Below are 19157 nucleotides of genomic sequence, written 5' to 3' on the forward strand. Positions count from 1 at the left end.
CTTCTTTAGTCAGTTATGTTCTAAGATTGTCAACAAGTTTATATTTCTCCTTATTGTAAGAGGAGAGTTCCCTGAACCACTTGCAGAATATGTGACAGGGGTGTGGGCCTATGTGTTCGGCTGCCACACACTCAAACATTTTACAAGAGGGGGAGCACACAGACAGGCAGGCACAGGAGCCAGGGTGAGTGCTCTGGGGCTCTGGCCCCATGGTAGCAACTAGAGGTGTGTGCCTGCAACTCCCAAAGCCCAAGTGGGTGTGGCATGTGTTACAGTGCGCTCTTTTAGCTTTGCCATCTGCAGACAGCTTACCTGTTAACCAGCTCAGTGAGCCCTCTGACTTTTCACAACGGCAGAAGGCCAGTGTGACGGCTTGCTGTATCCGGAGCTCTTATCCAGCATTCCAGAAGAATCAACTCACACATAGACTTAAGGGTGGTAAATGTGGGGTTGTTTTTGGGTGGTAGAGGTGGCTCTCAGTGGGATGGATAGGGGACTAGCACAGGGAGGAAGTGGGAAGATGATCTTCCCCTGGAGTTTGATCGTCCAGCAGCTGAACTCTTCTCTGGCCTCCCCCAGTCAAACTCCTCTTGGCATTCAGATGCTCCTTTTCTTCTCTCTGCCATGCCATTCTGCCATTCTTCTGCTCTTTTGTTCATCTTCTCATCTCCTTCTGAAGCCTGGAGTCTGGGGGTTATATCGGCACAGAATAGGGCGGCATGTTGTACCAAAAGGCAACTTTTTTGGCACAAAAACAGGAATGCCTATTCCTACTTAGGATCACACATATCCAGGCTTGAGAGTGGGGTCTTTGCCAGGAAACAACCTTCTCCTACCCAGTATTTCCCTGTCTCTTATCCATGTCATTATGAGAGCGTGGACTTTATAAGAAAATATTTATCTTCTTTCTTCTCTTACTTTGGCCAAAGTATATGTCTCCATCCCATTAATGTTGGACTGAGTCATGAATTACTTTGTCTAAAGACACATTAATTGACATGAAACAAGGAGAGATCTTTAAGCACAATTGAGTTTGGATTTTGCATGACAGTGAACTGACATGAAAAGTAGATGCCTTGGGCACTCAATGAATGGTCCAAGGAAGATGAGACACATGTGAAAGAGACTTGAATCACATTTACACCTGGAGTACAGTATAACTTATCTGAAGCCTGATGAAAAACACACAGCAGAGTTCAGCTTAAACCAGCCAAACCTGTCGCCTATAGACCCATGAGCAAGAAATAAATGTTTCTTGATGTAAGCTGCTGAGTTTGGGAGTGGTTTGTCACTCAATATCATTATGTCAGATCTGATTAATGTACTCTCCATTATAAGCAAGAATATCACAAACTGTTGCTAAATTCCATGCTGAAATTGTAAAGTACAACGTCTTCTGTAGTCTCCTGAACTACCTGTCCCATAATCACATCTCAATGGGAACTTAGGAACTTAGTTGAATATAATGGTCACATAAGCCAGAAGTTGCATAATAGACTCCTCCCCACCCCCCAAGATTCTGATTTAATTGATCAGTATTAGGGTCTGGGCATCAGTATTTTATAGAAGTTCCCAGGGTGGTATCAATGTGAAGTCAGGCTGGAGAACTACTAACTAGTGGGGTGAGATGTGAAACCCTAGCTTTTTCTGAAAAGAACAAGCTAAGGGAAAAAGAACACAAAACCGCATCAGACCAGACAGAGGCCTATATAGGAAAAGGGAGGAGTCTGTCAAGTGGAGGTTCATTGTATTAAAAAGAAAAGGGTGGAGCCAAGATGGCCAAATAGGAACAGCTCCGGTCTACAGCTCCCAGCGTGAGCGACGTAGAAGACAGGTGATTTCTGCATTTCCATCTGAGGCACTGGGTTCATCTCACTAGGGAGTGCCACACAGTTGGTGCCGGGCAGTGGGTACAGTGCACCGTGAGTGAGCCAAAGCAGGGTGAGGCATTGCCTTACTCGGGAAGTGCAAGGGGTCAGGGAGTTCCCTTTCCTAGTCGAAGAAAGGGGTGACAGACAGCACCTGGAAAATCGGGTCACTCCCACCCTAATACTGTGCTTTTCCAATGGACTTAAAAAACGGCACACCAGGAGATTATATCCTGCACCTGGCTCGGAGGGTCCTATGAACACAGAGTCTCGCTGATTGCTAGCATAGCAGTCTGAGATCAAACTGCAAGGCGGCAGCCAGGCTTGGGAAGGGGCACCTGCCATTGCCCAGGCTTGATTAGGTAAACAAAGCAGCTGGGAAGCTCGACTGGGTGGAGCCCACCACAGCTCAAGGAGGCCTGCCTGCCTCTGTAGGCTCCACCTCTGGGGGCAGGGCACAGACAAACAAAAAGACAGCAGTAACCTCTGCAGACTTAAATGTCCCTGTCTGACAGCTTTGAAGAGAGTACTGGTTCTCCCAGCCCGCAGCTGGAGATCTGAGAATGGGGAGACTGCCTCCTCAAGTGGGTCCCTGACCCCTGAGCAGCCTAAATGGGAGGCACTCCCCAGTAGGGGCAGACAGACACTTCACACGGCCGGGTACTCCTCTGAGACAAAATTTCCAGAGGAACGATCAGGCAGCAGTGTTTGCGGTTCACCAATATCTGCTGTTCTATAGCCACCACTGTTCTGCAGCCACTGCTGCTGATACCCAGGCAAACAGTGTCTGGAGTGGACCTCTAGCAAACTCCAACAGACCTGCAGCTGAGGGTCCTGTCTGTTAGAAAGAAAACTAACAAACAGAAAGGACATCCACACCAAAAACCCATCTGTACGTCACCATCATTAAAGACCACAAGTAGATAAAATCACAAAGATGGGGAAAAAACAGAGCAGAAAAACTGGAAACTCTAAAAAGCAGAGCGCCTCCCCTCCTCCAAAGGAACGCAGCTCCTCACCAGCAACGGAAAAAAGCTGGGTGGAGAATGACTTTGACGAGTTGAGAGAAGAAGGCTTCAGACGATCAAACTACTCTGAGCTACAGGAGGAAATTCAAACCAATGGCAAAGAAGTTAAAAACTTTGAAAAAAAATTAGACGAACGGATAACTACAATAACCAATGCAGAGAAGTCCTTAATGGAGCTGATGGAGCTGAAAGCCAAGGCTCCAGAACTACGTGAAGAATGCAGAAGCCTCAGGAACCGATGCGATCACCTGGAAGAAAGGGTATCAGTGATGGAAGACGAAATGAATGAAATGAAGAGAGAAGCGAAGTTTAGAGAAAAAAGAAGAAAAAGAAACGAACAAAGCCTCCAAGAAATATGGTACTATGTGAAAAGACCAAATCTACGTCTGATTGGTGTACCTGAAAGTGACGGGGAGAATGGAACCAAGATGGAAAACACTCTGCAGGATAGTATCCAGGAGAACTTTGCCAATCTAGCAAAGCAGGCCAACATTCAGATTCAGGAAATACAGAGAACGACACAAAGACACTCCTCGAGAAGAGCAACACCAAGACACATAATTGTCAGATTCACCAAAGTTGAAATGAAGTATAAATGTTAAGGGCAGCCAGAGAGAAAGGTTGGGTTACCCACAAAGGGAAGCCCATCAGACTAACAGCTGATCTCTCGGCAGAAACTCTACAAGACAGAAGAGAGCGGGGGCCGATATTCAACATTCTTAAAGAAAATAATTTTCAACCCAGAATTTCATATCCAGCCAAACTAAGCTTCATAAGTGAAAGAGAAATAAAATCCTTTACAGACAAGCAAATGCTGAGAGATTTCCTCACCACCAGGCCTGTCCTAAAACAGCTCCTGAAGGAAGCACTAAACATAGAAGGTACAACCGGTACCAGCCACTGCAAAAACATGCCAAAATGTAAAGACCACCAAGGCTAGGAAGAAACTGCATCAACTAACGAGCAAAATAACCAGCTAACAGCATGATAACAGGACCAAATTCACACTAACAATATTAACTTTAAATATAAATGGGCTAAATGCTCCAATTAAAACACACAGACTGGCAAATTGGATAAAGAGTCAAGACCCATCAGTGTGATGTATTCAGGAAACCTATCTCACATGCAGAGACACACATAGGCTCAAAATAAAGGGATGGAGGAAGATCTACCAAGCAAATAGAAACAAAAAAAGGCAGGGGTTGCAATCCTAGTCTCTGATAAAACAGACTTTAAACCAACAAAGATCAAAAAAGACAAGGCAATTACATAATGGTAAAGGGATCAATTCAACAAGAAGAGCTAACTATCCTAAATATATATGCACCCAATACAGGAGCATCCAAATTCATAAAGCAAGTCCTGAGTGACCTACAAAGAAACTTAGACTCCTACACAATAATAATGGGAGATTTTAACACTCCATTGTCAACATTAGACAGATCAACGAGACAGAAAGTTAACAAGGATACCCAGGAATTGAACTCACCTCTGCACCAAGTGGACCTAATAGACATCTATAGAACTCTTCACCCCAAATCAACAGAATATACATCTTTTTCAGCACCACACCACACCTATTCCAAAACTGACCACATAGTTGGAAGTAAAGCTCTCCTCAGCAAATGTAAAAGAATAGAAATTGTAACAAACTGTCTTTCAGACCACAGTGCAATCAAACTAGAACTCAGGATTAAGAAACTCACTCAAAACCGCTCAACTACATGGAAACTGAACAACCTGCTCCTGAATGACTACTGGGTACATAATGAAATGAAGGCAGAAATAAAGATGTTCTTTGAAATCAACGAGAACAAAGACACAACATACCAGAATCTGTGGGACACATTCAGAGCAGGGTGTAGAAGGAAATTTATAGCACTAAATGCCCACAAGAGAAAGCAGGGAAGATCCAAAATTGACACCCTAACACTACAATTAAAAGAACTAGAAAAGCAAGAGCAAACACATTCAAAAGCTAGCAGAAGACTAGAAATAACTAAAATCAGAGCAGAATTGAAGGAAATAGAGACACAAAAAATTAATGAATCCAGGAGCTGGTTTTTTGAAAAGATCAACAAAATTGATAGACTGCTAGCAAGACTAATAAAGAAAAGAGAGAAGAATCAAATAGACGCAATGAAAAATGATAAAGGGGATATCACCACCGATCCCACAGAAATAAAAACTATCATCAGAGAATACTACAAACACCTCCACACAAATAAACTAGAAAATCTAGAAGAAATAGGTAAATTCATGGACACATACACCCTACCAAGACTAAACCAGGAAGAAGTTGAATCCCTGAATAGACCAATAACAGGCTCTGAAATTGTGGCAATAATCAATAGCTTACCAACCAAAAAAAGTCCAGGACCAGATGGATTCACAGCCGAATTCTACCAGAGGTACAAAGAGGAGCTGGTACCATTCCTTCTGAAACTATTCCAATCAATAGAAAAAGAGGGAATCCTCCCTAACACATTTTAAGAGGCCAGCATCATCCTGATACCAAAGTCTGGCAGAGACACAACCAAAAAAGAGAATTTTAGACCAATATCCTTGATGAACATTGATGCAAAAATCCTCAATAAAATACTGGCAAACGAAATGCAGCAGCACATCAAAAAGCTTAGCCACCATGATCAGTGGGCTTCATCCCTGGGATGCAAGGCTGGTTCAACATACGCAAATCAATAAATGTAATCCAGCATATAAACAGAACCAAAGACAAAACCCACATGATTATCTCAATAGATGCAGAAAAGGCCTTTGACAAAATTCAACAACGCCTCATGCTAAAAGCTCTCAATAAATTAGGTATTGATGGGACATATCTCACAATAATAAGAGCTATCTATGACAAACCCACAGGCAATATCATACTGAATGGGCAAAAACTGGAAGCATTCCCTTTGAAAACTGGCACAAGACAGGGATGTCCTCTCTCACCACTCCTATTCAACATAGTGTTGGAAGTTCTCGTCAGGGCAGTCAAGCAGGAGAAGGAAATAAAGGGTATTCAATTAGGAAAAGATGAAGTCAAATTGTCCCTGTTTGCAGATGACATGATTGTATATCTAGAAAACCCCATTGTCTCAGCCCAAAATCTCCTTAAGCTGATGAGCAACTGCAGCAAAGTCTCAGGATACAAAATCAATGTGCAAAAATCACAAGCATTCTTATACATCAATCACAGAGAAACAGAGAGCCAAATCATGAGTGAACTCCCCCTTCACAGTTGCTTCAAAGAGAATAAAATACCTAGGAATCCAACTTACAAGGGATGTGAAGGACCTCTTCAAGGAGAACTACAAACCACTGCTCAATGAAATAAAAGAGGATACAAACAAATGGAAGAACATTCCATGCTCATGGGTTGGAAGAATCAATATCGTGAAAATGGCCATACTGCCCAAGGTAATTTATCGATTCAATGCCATCCCCATCAAGCTACCAATGACATTCTTCACAGAATTGGAAAAATCTAAAGTTCATATGGATCCAAAAAAGAGCCGCATCGCCAAGTCAATCCTAAGCCAAAAGAACAAAGCCGGAGGCATCACGCTACCTGACTTCAAACTATACTACAAGGCTACAGTAACCAAAACAGCATGGTACTGGTACCAAAACAGAGACATAGATCAATGGAACAGAACAGAGCCCTCAGAAATAATGCCACATATCTACAACCATCTGATCTTTGACAAACTTGACAAAAACAAGAAATGGGGAAAGGATTCCCTATTTAATAAGTGGTGCTGGGAAAACTGGCTAGCCATATGTAGAAGCTGAAACTGGATCCCTTCCTTATAAGTCATACAAAAATTAATTTAAGATGGATTAAAGACTTACATGTTAGACCTAAAACCATAAAAACCCTAGAAGAAAGCCTAGACAATACCATTCAGGACATAGGCATGGGCAAGGACTTCATGTCTAAAACATCAAAAGCAATGGCAACAAAAGCCAAAATTGACAAACGGGATCTAATTAAACTGAAGAGCTTCTGCACAGCAAAAGAAACTACCATCAGAGTGAACAGGCAACCTACAAAATGGGAGAAAATGTTTGCAACCTGCTCATCTGACAAAGGGCTGATATCCAGAATCTACAATGAACTCATACAAATTTACAAGAAAAAACAAAAACCCCATCAAAAAGTGGGCGAAGGATATGAACAGACACTTCTCAAAAGAAGACATTTATGCAGCCAAAAAAACACATGAAAAAATGCTCATCATCACTGGCCATCAGAGAAATGTAAATCAAAACCACAATGAGATACCATCTCACACCAGTTAGAATGGCCATCATTTAAAAGTCAGGAAACAACAGGTGCTGGAGAGGATGTGGAGAAATAGGAACACTTTTACACTGTTGGTGGGACTGTAAACTAGTTCAACCATTGTGGAAGTCAGTGTGGCGATTCCTCAGGGATCTAGAACTGGAAATACCATTTGACCCAGCCATCCCATTACTGGGTATATACCCAAAGGAATATAAATCATGCTGCTATAAAGACACATGCACACGTATGTTTATTGCGGCACTATTCACAATAGCAAAGACTTGAAACTAACCCAAATGTCCAACCACGATAGACTGGATTAAGAAAATGTGGCACATATACACCATGGAACACTATGCAGCCATAAAAAATGATGAGTTCATGTCCATTGTAGGGACATGGATGAAATTGGAAATCATCATTCTCAGCAAACTATCGCAAAGGACAAAAAACCAAACACCGCATGTTCTCACTCGTAGGTGGGAATTGAGCAATGAGAACTCATGGACACAGGAAGGGGAACATCACACTCCGGGGACTGTTGTGGGGTGGGGGGATGGGGGAGGGGTAGCATTAGGAGATATACCTAATGCTAAATGACGAGCTAATGGGTGCAGCACACCAACATGGCACATGTATACATATGTAACAAACCTGCACATTGTGCACATGTACCCTAAAACTTAAAGTATAATAATAACAAAACTAAAAAAAAGGCCGGGCGCGGTGGCTCACGCTTGTAATCCCAGCACTTTGGGAGGCCGAGGCGGGCGGATCACGAGGTCAGGAGATCGAGACCACAGTGAAACCCCGTCTCCACTAAAAAAATACAAAAAATTAGCCGGGCGTGGTGGCGGGCGCCTGTAGTCCCAGCTACTTGGAGAGGCTGAGGCAGGAGAATGGCGTGAACCCGGGAGGCGGAGCTTGCAGTGAGCCGAGATTGCGCCACTGCACTCCAGCCTGGGCGACAGAGCAAGACTCCGTCTCAAAAAAAAAAAAAAAAAAAAAAAAAAACTAAAAAAAAAGCAAAAACTATAAAATCTCATTCATTCACTATCATTCACTTGGTAAAGGCAAAACAAAAGCTATGGCCTGAGGCCAGTGACAGCTGTACATGTTAAGATGTTGAGTGACTATATTGATTTCCCTAAGGGAAGATTTGTCAGAGTAGTAATGGTGGTGTGGGTGGATGAAGAAGAGATCTTTCAGTCTAAGAAGTCTTTTAAAAGACTGCATCTTGGGATGCCTGTTTAATTATGCTGCCTCCAACTTTATAACCAAAGGGTTGTTTTGTTTCCTTTTTAAATAAACAACCCAGTTATGTTTTTCTAACCCATTTAAAACTCCTTTGAGCACACTTGGACATCTCAGCTCTAACTCCAAGTAATCACTCTGCCCAAATAGTCATGATGGGAAACATAAAACCTGACATTAAGCCTTGTCATAAACAAGGTAATATACAAATGATAAGATTACAAGAAAAACGGGTTTGAAGTAAAGAATAATTAGTCAGATTCTAGTTCAAATTCAGATTTGCAGTTTACTAGCTAGGTGATCTTAGGCAATTACTTAAGTTATTTTGCCTCCATTTACTCATACATGTGAAACAAAGTACAGAATTTTTTACACCAGAATTCTGGGTTGAGGGAAGGATGCTTACCTTGAGGCAAACTGTACTCCCAGGAACTGGCATGCAGGTGAAGGAAAGATAAAAATGGCACCGAAGAAGGGGGAATTAAAAATTAGAAATGGCATAGTCCTGAGACACTGTGGGACTGTGGGAGAGGAGTGGGATATATAAGTCCACAGACTTTAGTGTCAGTACCTGCTGTGGTGAGACAGATAGACATCTAGGGAGGGCTTCTGGGAAGCTGGCAGGTGATGTCAGCACAAAGTTCATTCTCTTCCCTGTGTAGAATACCTAAAGTGAAGATCCACATTACTATTACTTGTGGTTTCCAGAGTTAGAGTTGAAAAGGTGGTTAGACAGAGGCTGGCACTCAAATGACCTTATATTAGGGCTGCTGTGAGATTAAAAATGTGGTAATATGTAGCAGAGCACTTGTTCCAGAATCAAGTATCCGACAAATGTGAGATGCCAAATTTATTATTATGTGATCGCTGTGATGATTAATTTTTCCCATATTTAAAGACAGCTAATAGGCATTAATTTATTCCAAAATGTTTATGATAAAAGCCCATACTATTAGCCATAGGGAATGTCTCTGAGTCATGAAGCAAAGTATTTTAGCAGCAGTGAATTGTTATGGGTCTGCAGCAACCTCAAATCTCTCCTCTTCAATAGAAGGAATTTGACTGAGAGGCATAAGGCAGAGTAAGAGACCAAGGCAAGTTTTAGAGCAGGAGTGAGCTTATTAGAAAGCTTTAGAACAGAAACGAAAGGAAGGAAAGTATGCTTGGAAATGGACCAGAAGTATGTTGTCAAAGTGGCCAGGTGGGCATGCTTTCAATATGCACTCCTGAGGCAAACCCCTGGAGGTGAAAGTTCCATCAGGGCATGCTTTGGTCTGCAAATCTACTGTTAAGAGATCTCTCTTGAAGCACATAGATGAACTTGCCCAGTAGGGGATGTCTGGTGAGGAGGAGGTAAAGGTTATATTTGCATTTCTAAAGGGCTAAGTAGGAAGTGTGGAACCAGGGAAATGAGAAAAGAAGGGAGGGAAAAAAATATCCAAACCACCTGTTAGAAAAGTGGAGGTACTCAGTTACATAACCTGCAAAAGAAAAAAGGAAGTGAATGGGCTGAATGAGGCATTTTCTGGAGAATTCAGAATCCAACTATATTGACTCAATTGTTTAGCTATTTCAGGTCAAAGCAAAGGTGGACTAACTGAAGTTGTCAGGTTGTTGAGAGAATGCATTCCATGGGAAAAGACACACTTGTCATAAGCAGAATATCAAGCCAAGTGTTGGGGGCAAGCCCATTTGCTGCTAGAGTTTCCAAAACTGTTCATAAATGGAAGAGAAATGCTGAATGGGACAAACAAAAATGAAATTAAATGAAGGATCCATGTCTTGTCAAATCCGTAGCAACAAAAAATGTTCCCTGAAATAAAATAACTTTCCCTTTTTAATTTTCTGTTTGTATTTAGCCAAGGAAAGTTTCTTGTCTCTCCATGGAGTTGAGGACAAATCACTGAGCCACATCCTGATAATTCAGCAGCATTCTGCTAAAGGCCAACACAGCCCAGAGAAACTCAATGAAAGGCACATGATCAGGCAGTACTGGGGAAATGAGCCTGGCAACCATCATGGAAATAAAGGCTCCTTATTTCCAAAATGTTCAAGAGGGGAAAAAAAGCTGTTGCTCAAAAGTTGGCTTTAGAAATGTGAAGCATAATAGAAAACACTTCTTCCAATCTACACTGCACAAAAGCCCCCTTCATCTGGAGGACAAGATTTAATTTCCAATTGTGAAAACCTTCACTTCAACCTCTCCCCACCTATTTGCAACCTTATTTCAGTGAATAGAAGACTATTAGCATTATGGCTGCATTTAGCCATGTTTTAACTAAAATCTTAGCTCAAAAATGTAAATGAATCATGCCAAATGTAGCTTAAAGGAAATACAATTGTGTATGGAAGATGAAATCTCCCTTTGGAAACTGAATTTTCACTTCTGTAACTACTACTGTATATGCCCTCTGACTGGCAGAATTAAGATCTATCTTATCTCCAGCTAATTCCATCAGTAAAGAAAGAAATAGGAAGCTTAGCATGTGTGCTTCTGACTTTATACTTCTACCATCTGCTTTCGTAATGTTTTCATGCAGGTATCAGGCCTCCGAACCAGAACTAAGCCATTGTAACCCCGTGACCTGCACATATACATCCAGATGGTCTGCAGGAGTCAAGGAGTCTGCAGCAGCCGAAAAACCACAGAAGAAGTGAAACAGCCAGTTTCTGCCTTAACTGATTAACCAACCTTACAACATTCCACCATAATGACTTGTTCCTGCCCTACCCTAACTGATCAATCGAACTTATGACATCCTGGACGACAGATCTCATGATCTCCCCACCATGCACCTTGTGACCCTCTCCCCTGCTGACAACAGATAACCACCTTCAACTGTAACTTTCCACTGCCTACCCAAGTCCTGTAAAGCTGCCCCCTCTCCTATCTCCCTTTGCCGACTCTCTTTTCGGACTCAGCCCACTTGCACTCAAGTGAATAGACAGCCTTGTTGCTTACACAAAGCCCGTTTAGGCGGTCTTCTATATGGACATGCGTGACAGTAGGGTCTTTGTTCACCAGAATTATGAGGATTTAAACTGTTAACTAGGTTTCCTGGTATAAAATAAAAGAAATACAAATACAAATGTATGTTAAAAATGTAGATGCACTTTTGGATTTGTTTTCCTTTTAATTTTGAAATAATTTTAGACTTAAAGAAAAGTTGAAAAATAAATATAGTGAGTTCCCACATACTCTTCACTCACCTTTCCTAATGTTTATATCCTAAATAACTATAATACAATGATCAAAACCATGAAATTATCACTGATGCAATACTATTAACTAATCTGCAGACTTTATTTGAATTTCGCTAGTTTTTTCACAACTGTCCTTTTCTAGTCCAGGATCCAACCCAGGATCACACATTGTATTTCGTTGTTGTTTCCTGCAATCTGTGACAGGCCCTAGGTCTGTTTTATTTTACAAAAATATATTTTTTTATCTTTAAATGTATTGTATTATTTTTATTGACACATCATAACTGTATACATTTATGAGGTATAGGGTGATGTCTTGATATATATACACAATGAGATATGATTAAATCAACCTGATTAACCTATCCATCACCTCATTTACCTATCATTTTTTAATGGTGAGACATTTGAAATATATTCTCTTAGTTATTTTGAAATATATAATACATTATTATTGACTAGTCACCCTGCTGTGCAATAGATTGTGAAACCTATTACTCCCATGTGAAACTTTGTGCCCATTGATCAATAACTTCCAATTTCTTTGCTCCCCACCCTGCTGCCTCTCAGTCTCTGGTAACTATCATTAATCCCTGATTCTATGAGTTCAACTTTATTAGCTTCGATATCTAAAAGATCATGCAGTATTTGCCTTTCTGTGCCTGGCTTATTTCACTTAACATAATATCCTCCAAATTGATTCATGGTGTCAGAAATTATAGGATTCCCCCCACTTCAATTTAAGACATACAAATGGCCAATAGAAACATTAGAAAGTTCTCAGTATTATTAATGATTAGGAAAATACCAATTAAAACCACAGTGAGATACCACCTCATACCTGTAAGAATGGCTTGTATCAAAACGATGAAAGATCAGTGTTGGAGAGTATGCTGGAAAAAAGGGAACTCACACATTGTCAGTGTAAATTAGTAGTACAGCCATTATAAAAAAATGTATTGAGATTCCTCAAAATACTAAAAGTAGAACTACCATCTGACCCAGTAATTCCATTTCCAAGTATATATTCAAAAAACCATTTTAATATATACTCCATCTTAAAAGGACATTAATAAAGATAGAATCCTTATATACTTAACCTTGGGAATAGAACTGAAGGATCGGCATGTTGAGTAATGTGTTCTTGTTTTCAAGTTAAGGTAATTTTAGCCACAATTCACTCCAAACAATGACCATTAGTAGACTAATCATTTGATAATTTTTTTCTTATTCTAATATTGGGACCCCTGGTCTATGATCTATCTAGCTAGCTAGATTTGTAAACTCCTTCATATTAAAAGTCTTAGTAATAAAGAACAAAATTCCACAAACTCAGGACAATCTATAAACCAGCATACAGAATAAAATCAATTAAAAAATACACACCTATAATGAAGATAGTAAACAATGTCTCACTTGTGAAATAATATTTTAAAAATATACTTGCTGCAGTATTTATTAGCCATTGACAATGCTTGACAACCCTATAGCTCAGTGGTTCTCAACCTAGACAGAATTTTGTCCCCTATGGCATTTTTGGCAATACATGGAACCATTTTTGTCACAACCTGTATAGTAAAGGGCAAGGTGGGGAGTGCTACTGACATTTAGTGGGTAAAGGCCAGGGATAATGCTAAACATCTGATTACACACAAGATAGCCACCAATGTAAAAGAATTATTCAGCTCAAAATGTCAATAATGTCACTACTAAGAAACCCTGATTTAACTGTAGTCCTCAGGAACACCAATAGACACAACAGTGTCAAAAAGACAGACCACCCCATCTCTACTAAAAATACAAAAAATTAGCTGGGCGTGGTGGCAGGTGCCTGTAGTCCCAGCTACTCGGGAGGCTGAGGCAGGAGAATGGTGTGAACCCGGGAGGTGGAGCTTGCCGTGAGCCGAGATTGCGTCACTGCACTCCAGCCTGGACGACAGAGTGAAACTCCATCTCAAAAAAAAGACAGACCAATGGTGAGAACAAGGGTTGATAAATGATGCAGCCAGGTTAGATTTTAAGGAATTTGGCCATGCCAAGAAGAATAAAGAACATTAAAAAGAAAAATGAAGGAAAGTAAATACTATATCAATCTATAAAACTATCCTACCTGGATTGTATTTCTCTTTGAAAGTGCAGAAGCTTAAAATTTAAATACATAACAGTATTGGGGAATTAAAAAAAAATACCATTAATGAAATAGCATTTTATGGAAATTTCCTCAAAATAGGAGGCATACAGAATGAAATTGGTAGGCAAGAAAACTAACTCAAAATAGTATAGGATACAGACCTAGGAAAACTTTTCAAACAGGACAGAACTAGTATGGAAGGTACATGGCAGTGGCTCCTAAAATTGGTTGCACATTCACATCACTTAGGAAATCACTTAATGACTCTGGTGCCCAAGCCACATCCCAGCTCAATTAAATCATAATTTCTTAGAGATGTGGCACAACATCAGTATTTTTGGATGCTCCCCTGGTAATCCCATTGAGAAGACAAGTGGAGGAGTACCTCGTATAGGAGTAATCAAAGGACAATTAATGGTAATGAACTAAAGCAGTACTTCTCAAGCTTTCATGTGAATGTGAATCATTAGCATATCCTAAATGCAAATTCTGATTCAACAATCAGGGATAGGTCCTGAAATTCTGTATTTCTAACCAGCTCCCAGGAAACGCTATCAGTGCTGGTCCATGGACCACTCTTGGAAGAGCAAGAAACAAATGAGAAATAAGCCATTCCTATCCACTTACCCCCTTCCCCTCTAGTCTCCATAAAGAAAGAAACTTCCCCTGGTTTTAGCCCTCTGGTTGGGCACTGAGGCCGGTATCCAAGAAGGTAGACCTGGAAGAGGGAACTAAGAGAAAAGCAAAGAAAACTTCACAGTCACTCCTGGCCTGCACAACAGACAGTGGAAAAAATAACATAAAAGTGGCTAAACCCAGGAGTTGGGGGTTCGTGGAGCACATCTATAGGAAAATAAAGCAAAACGAGGATCTGGGTTGTAGTAGAAATATTTTTGATAATGACCTTAATGATAGAAAAATCTAGTAACTAAATGTTAACTGGAAGTTGGCCAAGATGGCTTACTAGAAGCAGTTAGTGTGTGCTGCTCTCACAGAGAGAAAAAGAAGGAGTTAATAAGTATGGCATCTTCAACTGAAACATCAAGGAACACACACTGGGACTAATCAAAGAACCAACTTGACCCCTGGAGAATGGAGAATAGCAAGGCAGGACGAAAGCCCACCAGGGAGCAAGGCAGAGCCAGGGGAAGCTCCCCCAAGCAAGGAAATGGTGAATGAATGTGCTACCCCGGGAACCCACTTTTCTCCCATGGATCTTTGCAACTCTCAGGTCAGGAGATCACCTCATGAACCCACTCCACCAGAGCCTTCAGTCTGACACAGAGAGCTATGTGAAGTCTCAGCAGAGCAGCTGCTCAAGCACACATAGAGATCTGGGAACTTTAGAGAAGTTCTACACTTATAAAACCCCATAGTCCCATCCCAAAAGCTCCTCCAGCTGATAAACAACTAAAGCAAAGTTTCAGGATATAAAATCCACATACGAAATTCACTAGCATTACTACATACCAACAACAGTCGAGCCAAAAGCCAATTCAGAAGCACAATCTCATTCACAATTGCCACAAAAAGAATATAATGCCTAGAAATACAGCTCACCAAGGAGGTGAACAATCTCTACAATGAGAATTATAAAACACTGCTCAAAGAAATCAGAGAAGACACAAATGGAAAAATATCCCATGCTTATGGATAGGAAGATTCAATATCATTAAAATGGACATACTGCCCAAAGCAATTTATAGACTTAGTGCTATTCCCATCAAACTACCAAAGACATTCTTCATAGAACTAGAAAAAATATTTCAAAATTCGCATGGAGCTAAAAAGGAGCCTGAACAGCCAAGGCAATCCTGAGTAAAAAGAACAAAGTTGAAAGTATCATGTTACCCAACTTCAAACTATACTACAGAGCTAAAGTAATAATTAAAAGAAAAAAAAAAGCATGGTACTGGTACAAAAACAGGCACATGGACCAATGGAACAGCATTTATAGCCCAGAAATAAGGTCCCACACCTATGACCATCTGATCTTTGACAAAGCTGACAAAAATAAGCAATGGGGAAAAGACTCACTATTCAATAAATGATGCTAGAATAACTGGCTAGCCATAGGCAGGAGATTGAAACTGAACTCCTTCCTTATACCATATGCAAAAATCAACTCAAGATGGATTAAAAACTTAAGTGTAAAACCCAACACTATACAAATCCTGGAAGACAACCTAGGCAATACCATCCTGGGCATAGGAATGGGCAAAGATTTCAAAAAGACACCAAAAGCAATCAAAACAAAGCAAAACTTGACAAATGGAATCTAATTAAACTTAAGAGCTTCAGTACAGCAAAAGAAGCTATCAACAGAGTAAACAGACAACCTACCGAATGAGAGAAAATATTTGCAAACTATCTGACAAAGGTCAAATTTCAGCATCTATAAACAACTTAAACATATTTACAAGAGAAAAATAACCCCATTAAAAAGTGGGCAAATGATATGAACAGACATTTTCAAAAGAAGACATACATGTGACCCACAAGCATATGAAAGAAAAGCTCAGTATCAATGATCACCAGAGAAACACAAATCAAAACCACAATGAGATATCAGCTCACACCAGTCAGAATGACTATTACTAAAAAGTAAAAAAAAAAAAAATAACAGATACTGGCAAAGTTGCAATGTTATATACCTATATAACAAAACTTCCCATGTACCCCTGAACCTAAAATAAAAATTTAAAAAAGTTGGCCGGGCACAGTGGCTCACGCCAGTAATCCCAGCACTTTGGGAGGCTGAGGCGGGCAGATTATTTGAGGTCAGGAGTTCAAGACCAGCCTGGCCAACATGGTGAAACCCCGTCTCTACAAAATACAAAAATTAGCTGGGCGTTGTGGCGGGCGCCTGTAATCCAAGCTACTTGGGCGGCAGAGGCAGGAGAATTGCTTGAACCCGGGAGGTGGAGGTTACAGGAAGCTGAGATCACACCATTGCACTCCAGCCTGGGTGACAGAGCAAGACTCTGTAAAAAAAAAAAAAAAAAAAAAAAAAAATGCAACCACTTAAAATTATATTGTGAAAGAATAAGTAATGATTTAGAAAGAATTTCATGATATAGCTTTAGTTCTAAAACTGAAACAGGGTGGATTAAAGGAAAAGGGCAAATAAGCCAGTTAGCAAGAAAGAAACACTTTTAAAATTCTGTATACCTTGGAGTTAATTGTCATTATTTCTAGGGAAGGGTTGGTGAAATTATAAGTTATTTTTATTTTCTTCTCATTTGAAACAGGTAAAATAGAACTCTCTTCCTCAAAACAAAATGTTTAGGCCTCAAGTTTTACTCTCTTTTCTTTTTTTTTTTGAGACAGAGTCTCACTCTGTCTCCCAGGCTGGAGTGCAGTGGTTTCACCATGTTAGCCAGGATGGTCTCGATCTCCTGACCTCATGATCCGCCCCGCCTCAGCCTCCCAAAGTGCTGGGATTACAGGCTTGAGCCACCGCACCCGGCCTACTCTCAATTCTTAGTGGATAGTCAGGCTGCTCTCTACAGCCTTCTTAAGTTCCTGGTTCACTGCTACCAGCCACTCCCTCAGTCACCAAGAACTGATAGTGCCACCCCAACCTCAGTACTATTAATGGAATCTCTGGTGCAGCTGGAAAGCCATCTTAACCCTGTGCTTCAACACTGTCCAAGAACTCCCCAGCTCAACCAACAATCACAGCTGTTTCTGCTCCAGGACAAAGAAGTGTGAGTCCACATTTGGGGCTGGAACTAGGCTGGAAAATATTCTAAAGAATGGTCACACTAATATCCTTCACCAACTTGCTCTAATTTTATGTGTCAAAATAGTACCCATGCCATTTGATTTTCCTCATTTCAACTGTTTTGTATGAAAATCTTAATACCGATGTATATGGTCCTAACTATAGGCTGCACATTTATTTTATAATTCCTGTTGGAGAGAGTGGGGAGGGAAATTTATGTGAATACCTGGTGACCTTCCTTGACTTCCCAGGTTTCCTGATGTCATTCATTGATTATGTTCTCCTTCATTACTCTCATACTAACTTAAAAATACAGTATTTGGAGAAGGTTTTATAGTATTCATTGATGAATATATTTAGCATAGCAGAATTTTTGTTTTAAAAACTGAGTAATACTAAAGACTATAAGCAAACAACATCTAGAGACCTGGTCATAAGTAATTGCTTACACCATGGGTCCAATTACTCTACCATTTAGCAGATTTTAACATTGTTTTCATATAGAAAGAAAAATAACTCAGAGTATTTCAAGCTCCTCCCTTAGTGACATGGTATTTCAAGTGTCTGGCAAAAGGTTCGTGGGAGGTTGTTTCTGTTAGACCATTAATCATTCTGTTCCATTATGGAGAACCTCAGATTTGAAGTTATTAGCTTTTTTAACTCTTCTTTGTAATTAGATCAGCATAATTTCTTGTTAAAAGACAACAAATCAATAAGTCAGCTGAAGGAAATATTCCCCACCTCAGGCAACATATAATTAGCCTATTTGCCTCAAATATCTTTAAAGTAAATTGCTTGAAGTTTATTGTCAAATTAAAATTCATCCAATTTGTTATGTATCTACTATAGGTTTGTTTACATCTAATGCTATAGAGTAAGTGTAATTCAACTATTTGTTTAGCTGTATTTTTTTTCCATTTACGCCTTCTTTTTGTTAAAACTGAATAAGTCTACACATGGAAAAATAAAAATAAAAAGCTATTATTATAAAATAGAGAAATAAAAGCCAATCTAGTCATCACCAAAGTAATCTAGATCAAAAGCATTGTTTGTAAATATGTCATCTCTTACATTAATCTCTTTCTAAAATTTCGTCAAGAAGATATTTTTAAAATGCAGGTAATTAAAGGCAAACTATAATTCTGGAAATCACTAAGGAAAGGGATGTGAGGACAAAAGATTCTGATGACTAAAAAAAGGAGACCTGGAAACTAACAAGATTTCAATTGTCCACTAAAATATAAGTTACTTGAGGATTAAAACTTAGCTGTTATTTACTACTGTATACTCAACTCCTTGTACAGTCACCGGTACATAGTAGAGTTCTTAAATATTTGCTATATAACTGTTTGGAATATCCCTGTGCAAGGAAAACAATGAATATTAAAAGCATAAATGTTTTAAGTGCTGAGAAAGGAGTTTCTGCAGCAGAGCGGAAATATTCTGCAAACTGCATCACAACAGATATGATTTGTTCTATAGAGTTAGAGTCTCTCCCAATTTTATACTCACCAAGTAACTTTTTAGTTGCTAAGCTCACTTCCAAAGGTGGTACATAGTAAAAGACATATGAATGTTCTAGTTATTTAAATTATATATACACATCTGTCAATTAACACTTTGGCACTACTATAAGTAGTTTCACAAA

The 19157-nt window shown here is 39.9% G+C and overlaps 1 long non-coding RNA gene across 2 annotated transcripts in view; it reads left to right on the top strand.

Annotated features, from left to right (window-relative positions):
• The window catches only part of LOC134736336 (uncharacterized), a 55303-nt gene extending 44385 nt beyond the window's left edge, over positions 1–10918 (top strand). For both annotated transcript variants that reach the window (XR_010120291.1, XR_010120289.1), the window contains exon 4: positions 10307–10918. This is a non-coding gene — a long non-coding RNA (uncharacterized lncRNA). The remainder of the gene's footprint in view (positions 1–10306) is intronic.
• Positions 10919–19157: the final 8239 nt, after the last annotated feature.

Source organism: Symphalangus syndactylus, chromosome 1 (genome assembly GCF_028878055.3).
Source record: "Symphalangus syndactylus isolate Jambi chromosome 1, NHGRI_mSymSyn1-v2.1_pri, whole genome shotgun sequence".
Classification (NCBI taxonomy): Eukaryota; Metazoa; Chordata; class Mammalia; order Primates; family Hylobatidae; genus Symphalangus; species Symphalangus syndactylus.